A 10806-nucleotide genomic window follows, 5' to 3' on the forward strand; every position below is an offset into this window, starting at 1 on the left:
AAGTAGATCTACTCAAGTATCTGTCAACGTCAGTAAGCTATCAATTAGCATTCTCACTGGAGAAGACTGATAAAGTACAAACCTCTACAACCTCTACCAGTTAGTATACCGTCTCTCTCTTATTTTCCTTGGCCGCTCATCAAAAAAGAAAGACACAGCCCAAATACAGTGAGGGCCACAGCTGGGCAGCATTACATTATTCTTAAAAAAAATAGTATTGACTTTGTATTATTCGTCTCATCCTTGTTACACAGTCTAAAGTAGCTCACACTGTGATGACCAACTCAATATGCACTTCACCCACTTTAAGTCACCTGTGAGCATGAACTGTATTCCAGAAGAACCCTAGGTGTTAATGTCATGAGCAAATTCTATTTATAATGAATTAATGGCTATTTATTCATAATGTGTGACAGACTGTTTGCAGGATTATGAGGAAACAGGATAGATGATTAATATGAACAAATGTAAGGGTGCATTCACTAACCTGGGAGTTTGTTGGAAAGTTGATGTTTCAACTGAATTCAAGCCTTCGTACATTTGAAGAACCAGTTTCAGTGAGCTTCTTCTGTAATAAGGTCTGAACGACATAATGCGTTATATCATGGAGTTGAAACATTTTGTTCTCCGGTAAAGTTGATTCAGTACTGTATAATAGCTTCTGGTTGATGTAGCCTACTCAGAATTCTACCTGCTGCAAAAACAATTTTTATTGGATCATTGGCCTTTTCTTTACGTGGCCCCGTGGTTCTGGGACAGTAGTTCTAATGAAGTGCATTCCTCTATAGACTTTCATTAGTAAGAGGGTGATTAAATACTGAGCCATAGGTGGTATAATAAGAAGTGTATTTGCCTACTACATTGGGTTAAAATAACAGAGCTAGAACATACTGTATACAACCAATACATATATATTATGTGAAAACCAGAACTGTGTTAAAACAAAAAACACCACAACATTTAGAAACGTGTTTGTGATACTAGTGATCAACATTATGGTAAGAGTTTTACATATTCCACCATGTCATGATTTATTCATCTGATGTTATATTTACCTCATTTTAGGCCTGCTAAGGAACAGATGATTGTTATTATGACCCGATATGTAAAACCATAGAATTCAAAGAGCGTGTACTTATGTATGTTAGCATAATCTTGGAGACATTGTGATGACATGATTAGGAATTTTTTTGTGAAAAACAACAATAATAAGAGAACTATATGCAAAATGTGCAACATAACATCTAGCCATGCATAGGGTCATCATGCCTTTTGAAAATACATAGGTGACAGTTCTGCTTTTATGCAGCAATGTTTCATTATGGTTAAATGTAATGGCCTATTCATGTATATTGTTAAAGATTTTGCTATTCCAGGATAACAACTGACCCACTTATAAAAAAAAGCTTTATACTCTGAATGAAGGAGATAGTGTCTTCCTTATTAACCCAGCCACAACTATAATCATACAAATATGAGTTACAGATAAGCCGGTTGCCAGATTCACAAGCCATTGTAGCTCATTAAGTGGCATGAAAGTTTGCTGTATGGATTATCTTTACAGTATGTGCAAATACAGCTAATTCCGACACAGAAAAAAGCCGACAAGTTGTCTGGGCAAAAATTCAAAAGATAATAATCATTCAGTTTTAATACAAAAATGTCCTGGTTTTCCTGATTATTAATATTTTAAACACCTGCTGATGAACACGCAAATACCTACATTAGTTATTTATCTAGCTATCTATCAATGGGATGCGTAACCCCTTTCTTTTGCTTTTATGTCCCTTGTACATCATATTGCATGTCCAGTAGAATAGCCAACTATCTTCCATGGCTACTCTCTCTTTTCCTCCCAGTTTACCATTCAGTCCATCTAGTCTGTTCAAAGACTCGGGTCTTAATGAGTCTTTGGTCTTGTCTTAGATACCAAGATAATTATATGCCTTCCTCATGCATGTTTAAATTCCCTCACTATATCAGTCTCACCCACTTCTGCTGGGAAGAGGTGCTGCATATCTACCAACCTCTCGGTAAGGTAAAACTTCTATACATTACATCAAAGACTCTGACCTTTTAGTTTTAAACTATGACATCTTGATAAGAATTTAGATTGATCGCTATACATATAACTGCATGTGCCAAACAGGATGGAACAAAATTCAAATTCTGTTATGAAAATGCTAAATTTAAAGCAAAAACTTTGCACAAAGAGTGGAGTGAGGCGTCTGTACCAATCAGTTAATTGGAGTGCATACGTGATAGATAAAAGATGTAGGTTGTGATGGATTTACCTATGTAAATTATATACAACACAGTAAGTTGAAAGGAATTGGCGTTTTCGCCTTTAGCTCTTTATGTTACTGTTTTCTTTGATTGGTTTAGAGACAAATACTGTATAATAAGGAAATGTAGAACTCCCATGATCATTAATTATGTATGACATATTCTTAGAGTTATTTTTAGAATGTGTATGTTCTTGGAAGTGTCCTTGTCATGCGTGATTATAAATAAAATACCAGTAAACATGATTATGTTAGCATCACAGCGGTGACATTTACCGATAAATTAAATATACAGCGTGATCTTGTAATATTAGTGCGCTGTCTCCATCTACTGGCCCTGACAGGTAGTTTTGGAAATACACATATAGAAACCCCTAAATCTTTTATCAGATTTCTATTTAATTTGTGTTAAACAAATGAGATTTGCCTAATCTTTTCAGATTTATTATTAATTTATTAATTAGTTTATTAATATGTGTGGGTTTATCATCTCTAAGGAATTTATTCACTAAACTACAAGTGGAACATTGTAGCACAAACTGGGCACCTTTTGAAAGACAGACTGAAAATAGCTGATGTGGTTAAGAGGCCTTGAAAGAGGCCTTCTTAGGAAGGGCAGAAACAGATTGTGTGTATGTATATATTGTTAGAGTGGTTTTCATGTGTATGTAATTGTATAGTTTTAGATGCTGTGTGCATGTATGACATGTATGTTTATATGTGTAATTAAGTGGTGTTAGGCTTGGTTTCCATTTGGGGTTTTCTTTGCTAAAAACGCCTATAAAAACGCCAATAGCGCCACCTGGCGTTTTTTTGTGAAAAACGGCTGCAGCCAGATGTTAGCTGTTCTTCAATAGGAAATCGCAAAATGCAATTTCCACTTGGCGTTTTTCTGTCTGGCGTTTTTTCAGTCCTCTTTGGCGTTTTTCTGCTTTTTTGGGCTCTGTGGCAGTTTTTCAAAATCGCAGCATGTTGACACTCTGGCGTTTTTTGCAAGAAATCTTGGCTTTTTTTCTCCAATAGAAGTCTATGGGAGAGAAAAAACGCCATGAAAAAGCCATGTGGGTTTATTGCCTTGGCGTTTTTTATGGCGTTTTTTCCACAGTTACAATGCAGAGGATGGACCCAGTATCTGTGTGTCCTACGAGAAATAGGCTGAAAACAAACAGTTTCACACAAAACAAAGTCCTGGACTGGTTCATATTGAATTTTACACCATTTGGAACAAACATGCCATTACAAACAAACATACGCGACCGGATCCTGCGTGCCAAAAGCAACAGCAAACAATTTGCACCATCATTTGGGGCCAATCTTCCCAGAGGAGCAGACATTCGAAATAAAGCATGTCTTACAAACCACAGAAAAGAGACAAAAGGGTCTACCAAGTCAATGACATCAGGAGAGGGCAGATACTTGCCATTTATCCTAATCCCTTTTAGCTGGGTGAAACTAACTTGTAAAGGCTGGAAAAACTGCCTAAGGTCAAAAAAAGCAATTTCCACAGAAAGGCTAAAACGCCAGAAAAAACTGCAGAAAAAACGCCAAAACGCAGGTAAATACAGCGGCAGTTTTCTTGGCAGTTTTCCTGGCGTTTTTCATCAAGAAAAAAACGCCGGACAAAAACCCAAGTGGAAACCTAGCCTTAGAGTGGCTATGTGTATGGTGTTGGAGGAGCTGTTTGTGTATGTATGTAAAAGTGTTTGATGTTAGAGTGGCGCGTGTGTATGCATGTATGTGTAAAGCGTTAGCTGGGTGTGTGTATATATGTTATGACAGGACCGACCTGTACCCCGACTGGGTACACCCGCCAGATGTTGCTTCCTTCTCCCCATAGCCACCAGAAATACAAGACTTCAATCATCAGGTGAAGCTTGCGTCAAAGAGAGCAGGAAACACCACCCAACAAAGAGTCACTGTTGTGGGGTGATCCTAAGGGAGCAGCATCAATCCCAACTGAGCGCCCTCACCACGAGCATAGCATAACCCCAAAAGAGTGACGCAGTTTCAATTGTCGACGTGCATCGCCGCAGTTCCTAGCCGCCGTACAGTTCCCTGATTTTGTGGCTAGATCCCGGTCAGGCCCATGAAACTCAATGGGAGTGTTTAGGGCAGACCAGATGAGTTTTTCCAGTCACCCTGTGTCCTCCAACGAGCCCAGGGTGACAGACATAAGAGGGGACTAGACAGGCAGGCAAGGAGTTTCCGCAGAAATCCATCAGTGTCCCCCTCCAAAACTCAAACCTACCCCCATGTATCCTCAGCCTCAGGGTGTTACTGTGACATATGTATCTATGTTTATAGTGTTAGAGTGGCTGTATGCATGTATGGACGTATTTGTGTGTGCTTCTGTAGAGCTGCCCCTGACCATCATACCCCCAACATCCTAATTAACACCCCTAATTAATTCCAATACTCAAGCACAATAATTACCAACCACCATATTCATGTATTCACCCAATCATTATATTCCTCTCAATCATAATTTTTATCCACTACCATTGCCACCCCATATTGCACCACCATTCATCACCTTCCATCTTCATGCTGCCTACTTCTCATCATCTCTATACTCATTCTCTGTTTAATCTTACTACCTCTCCCTTCATATTCATACAATAATTTTTTATTAGTTTATACAACTTAACATAGGGGCGTAACTAGAAACCACAGGGCCTGGTGCAAAAATTGCCCTGGGGCCCCCAGGCTTCACAAGCAACATATTATGTTTAGCCCCCAAACAGCTTGTCTGTGTATCTTTCATGAACATGAAGAAAAGAAAATAGGCAGGAATGTGGCAGATAGTCTTGCTACTGCCCTATCGTGGTAGCTAGAAGTGTGCTGTGACTTAAGTACCGTTTGTAGACAGCTTCCAAATCAATCAATGTAGCATTTCCTTCCTTGAGAAAAAACTCTTTGGGAAGCAGATGAAGGTCCTCAGTGGACAGTGGACTTGGTTCAAGATCACAATATCATAAGATCTTAAGATCATCTGTTCAGACTAAGCTCCAAAATGTGTTTCTCTCTTGCATGGTATTTAATTTCAAGAATCCCTCTCAGAACCTATAATAGCATTATTGCTTGTTGAAGATCAAATGCAGAAGAGGGTTCTGGTAGCTCCTTCTGAGATATATGTGGGCACCTTCTGTTCCATTTTGGCATTCCAAAGATTTCCTGAGATTTTTGGCTAATCATAGATTTGTTGGTGCTAAGTACAGGCCAAAAGTTTTGAGAATGACAAGTATTGGTTTTCACAAAGTTTGCTGCTTCAGTGTCCTTAGATATTTTTGTCAGATGTTACCATGGTATACTGAAGTATAATTACAAGCATTTCATAGATCGGCATCATGGGCCATGTATAGCCCCTCCCCGTGGGCGTCAACATCGGCCATACACTGTATGGCGGCGGACGCCCATTTAAAAGTTTAGGAGGCGATCAACGATCAATAAAGTTTATTATTATGAGCCTGGAAATTTTTTTTTTTTTTTTTTTAAATCTTTATTTACATTTTTTAGTTAAAGCAAAACATACATTTAAATAACATAAAACAACAACAAGAAATAAAATAAATTACATATAAGGACAGGTGGTATCGAGATGGAGCGGGGGAGGGGGTGCGAGTCAGAACTAGTTAGTTATTACTGCTAAGTAAACTAGTGCCGTTGATCATTTTCAGACATGTCTCCCAGATTTGTCTTTTTTTAAAAGACATATGATTTATATATGATACATGACTCTCCATTGTAAACTGATATTTGATTTGATTTATCACTTGAGATAGATTAAAATTATCATTTTGTTTCCACTGTCTGGCTATTAGTTTCTTAACTGCTAAACAAGTATGAATAGTGATATTTAATTGGGTCTGAGTTAAGGGGGGCCATCCAAGATGAAGGATTAGAGATGCCGGGGAGTCAGGGATTATAATATTATCTATTTTCTTTAGAAAGACAAGAATTTCTTTCCAAAAAATGTTTACTTTAGGGCAAGACCACCAAATGTGAATATAGGTTCCAATATCTTGCTCACAACGCCAACAGATGTTAGAACTCAGTGGGAACATCCTGGTAATACGGGTTGGAACCAGATACCATTTGTTTGTAACTTTAAATTGCGTCTCTAGTAGGGAGAGATCGTGTATCCTTGAGATACAGTTCTTAATCCCTTTTAACCATTCTTCAATTGAAATTGAGATGTTAAGTTCTCTCTCCCAGGCTGAGATTGTTCTCATAATGGGGATATTACCCTCTTTTAGCCTTATTATCTCAGCACATTTGGAAAGGAGTTTCGTTTGTTGTTTTAAACTAAAGATTTGAGCAAGTTTCTTAGTGTGTGTGTCTTGTGAAGCTATAACATGTTTGTTAATAAAATTCTTTATTCGTAAATAATTGAAGACAGATAGTTTTGTCAAATTAAATTTAGTTAGGATAGAAGGTAAGGAAAGTATCTCTCCATTTAACATTATATCTGATATAGTGTTAACACCTGCATATTGGAGATGATGAAGTGAGATGTTATCCATAAGTTGTTCTAAGATGCTTAACTTTAGTGTGTCAATTAGTTTATCTTTACATCCCAATTTTTTTTTAATAATTAGCCATTCTGGTATGATATTTTCTAGAATCATATTTTTATTTTTAACTTCATTCATTATGCTTCTGTCTTTCAAGGGCCAGATATATTTATTTAAACTGTTTACCCCACATGCTTTACGTTCTATCTTGTGCCATACTTCTTGTTCAGATGTATCATAATAGGTTTTGACCGTATGGTACAAGATACTAGTTTCGTAATGTTGTTTAACTAATGGAAAACTCATACCTCCGTCTTTGACTCGTGCGCTCATAAGATTGGCATTGGTCCTGGGGATTTTCCCCTTCCACACGAAATTTAGAAAAGAAGTATGGATTATATCAAGCCAACAGCCTGGAAATTTCAGAGGTAACATACGGAATAGGTAGCACCATCTTGGCATTAAATAGAAATTTAAAGCGTTAACTCGGCCCCACCAGGACAATTCCGTTTTTCTCCACTCCTTTATAAGTATATTCGACAATCTTAACAGACGGAGAAAGTTTACTTCTACTATATTGGCGATTTTCTCAGGGATTAGAATCCCTAAATGTTCGAAATCCTGTACTGTAGTGGTTAAGGAGTAATGATTAAATATATTAACTCTATCTTGGACACTAACATTTTTAGCTTGTGCAATAGTTTTGTCGAGATTAAGTTTATAATTCGAAATTAAACTATAATTTTCGACTTCCTTTAAGAAATATTTCATTGAGGTGAGAGGGTCGGTTAACGTAATGATAACATCATCTGCGTACATCGATATTTTAAATTCGTCTTTGTCTATTTTGATGCCCGTTATATGTTGGTTAGTACGTATTTTTGTAGCAAACGGTTCCAGAGTAAGGATATAAAGTATTGGTGATAAAGGACAGCCCTGTCTGGTACCATTTTTTAAATCAAACCAAGTAGAACATAATCCATGCCCGACCACTCGTGCACTAGGATGGGAATATAGAGATATAATGGCCTTATATAACCAACCCGAAATCCCAAAAGCTCTAAGGGTAGCACTTAGAAATCCCCAACTGACCCTATCAAAAGCCTTTTCGGCGTCTAATGATAGGGTCAGGAGGGGGCATCCGTGTTTTTCTGCAAAGTCCAGTTCGTCAATCAGACGTCTGACATTATTGGTGGAATCCCTAGCTGGGACGAAGCCCACTTGGTCTGGATGTACCAGAGTGTCTAATATACGTTTTAATCTATCTGCCAGCAATGCTGAGAATAACTTAATATCTACGTTTATTAAGGAAATGGGACGATAGCTTTTTAATTCCTCTGGATTCTTATCTTTTTTGAGGATTGGTAGGATGTTGGCTTGTAGAGTTTCTTTTGGGAATATACCCGTATTAGCAAATTCTTCAAAAGTTAAGATAAGTGGATCTAATAGTTGTAATTTCATAGTTTTATAGAAAAAGTTAGTAAAGCCGTCCGGGCCTGGAGTTTTATATTTCTGAAGTTTGTCAATGATTGAACTTAATTCCTTTTTCTCTAATGGCCTATATAAAATTTCCTTTTGTTCTTCAGAAATTGCTGGGAAGTTTATTGTTGCTAAATATTCTTCTATATCAGTATCTTTCACCGCATTTGAACTACTGTAGAGCTTTTCATAGTATAGCTTAAATCCCTCCGCTATATCATCCGGAGATACTCTCGTACGGCCCTCTGAGACAATTTTAATTATTTTTTCGTTTGCTCTTTTATTTTTAAGTTGATTGCTCAGGATCTTATCTGGTCTATTACTTTTATGATAATATGTTGCCCTTAGTTTATCCATATAGTATCTTGTTCTTTCTAATTCCTTTTGATCAATTGTATGTCTTATAGTTTGTACTTGGGTTATAGCTTCATGTGTGGGATTTAATTTAGCTTTTAGAGCTAATGTGTAGTAATTTATATAAAGTTCATTTAATGGCTGCTCCCTATTTATTCGCATATTTTTCTTTATTTTAATAAAATGACCTCTTATAACTGCCTTATAGGCACACCATCTAATGGCATTTGTTGTTTGATTTAGTTTGTTTTCTAGGAAAAAGGCTTTGGTCATGTCTATAATATGCTTCCTATTCTCTTCAGAATATAGAATACGGTCATCCAAGCGCCAAGTTGTAAATGGCGATGGCACCCATCTATCTCTAAGCTCGAAAATAATAAAACTGTGATCAGACCAAACATTTTCGCACATCTTTATTTTCTGTAATTGAGTTAGTGCATTTCCATCACCAAATACCATATCTATTCTAGAGAAAGTATTATGTACTTTCGAAAAATGGGAGTAGTCTCTCGTTGTAGGAAATTTCAATCTCCAGAAATCATATAAATTTGCTTTTATTATAATTTTACAGAAGGATTTTGACCTTTTTTTTAAATTTTTATTGATTTTTTTACAGCCGGTCTCTTTATCCATTTTCTCATCTAGGAAACAATTATAGTCTCCAGCCATAATGAGTGCTCCAGTTTTTATTTTATCTACTTTATCTAAGATTCTTTGTAGGTATGAAAGTGGAGCTGTATTGGGGAGATAGATATTAACCAGCGTATATTTAATATCGTTGAGAGTCCCAACCCAAATGAGATAGCACCCATCTACATCTTGCTCTAAGAAATTAATTTTGGTCCGTATTCTATTAGAAAAAACTATAGCTACTCCTCTTTTTTTTTTATCTAACATCGAGGCATGGTAGATAGTGGGAAATAATCTACCACCCCATTTGATTTTGTCTATAGTCCTCCAGTGAGTTTCTTGGAGAAAGACCACGTCTATTTTCTCTTTGCGTAAGCAGGAATAAACTCGGTTACGTTTGGTCGGCGAATTTAGCCCCTGAGTATTTACAGACATACACTTAAACCCCATTTTGTTAGGGGATCTTGCTTTTCATCTTCTAGGGGGGCCATCATTCGCCCAAAGACCCTATCAATTAGTCTTATCTCGCCCCACTTCTCCCCTACTCCATCTCGAAAAAGAATATATATATACATAATAGAACATAAAAAAAAACTTATTACTAATACAAACAAAATGTACTTAAACAAAAAAAGACTAGACATATGCATCAAAATAACAACTAGATTATCACGATACATGCTTAGGTTCTAATTGAACCCAAAGGAGGAGTACAGATGGGTATCCTAGATGGCATAAGGAGCCCAGAGACACGTCGGTAAATATCATTGCAAAATTGCAAAAGATAACTATTATACCTCTAGAAAAAAAAAAAAAAAAAAAAAAAAAAAAAAATAAAGAATAAGTAAAAAAATAAAATAAAAATACATATTGTACAATACGCTGATATGATTATTTCGTTTTTACATTTCGGTTCTAACTATAGAACATATTTTAGTTACCGACAACGTAGTAGAGTACATGAAGATTTCTTTATATATAGTAATAATAAGACAAGTTGTGCAATACGCTCATATGTATATTTCATTTTATGGTTTAGATGGAGCAGACCAATTATTAAAGTGCATGTACATTTCTTTATATATAGAATATTAAAAAAAAAAAAAAAAAAAAAAATATACAGTTTTAGGAAAAATTCAGTAAGCTGCTCCAAAATTTATGATTTTTACTGGTATAAAATGTGTATAAAAATATAGTAAAAGAGCTTGAATAGTAGAAAAAGTAGTGTAAAGTGCAGGTAATAAAGTGACAACCAATATAAGATTCATTTCAATTTTAAACCGTGAATCATGAATTTATTATTATCTTTTTAATAAAATATCTCATGATTTCTATATGGTATAAGACAAAAAGGAGAGAAAAAAAAAATAAATAAAAAAAAAAAAAATACAATTTTAGGAAAAAATTCAATGAGCTGCTACGAAATTTATGAGTTTTACTAGTATAAAATGTATATAAAAATATAATAAAAGAACTTGAAAAGTAGAAAAAGTAGTATAAAATGCAGATAATAAAGTGCCGACCAATGTAAAGTTCATTTCAGT

The sequence above is a fragment of the Spea bombifrons genome, chromosome 3 (genome assembly GCF_027358695.1).
Source record: "Spea bombifrons isolate aSpeBom1 chromosome 3, aSpeBom1.2.pri, whole genome shotgun sequence".
Taxonomy (NCBI): Eukaryota; Metazoa; Chordata; class Amphibia; order Anura; family Pelobatidae; genus Spea; species Spea bombifrons.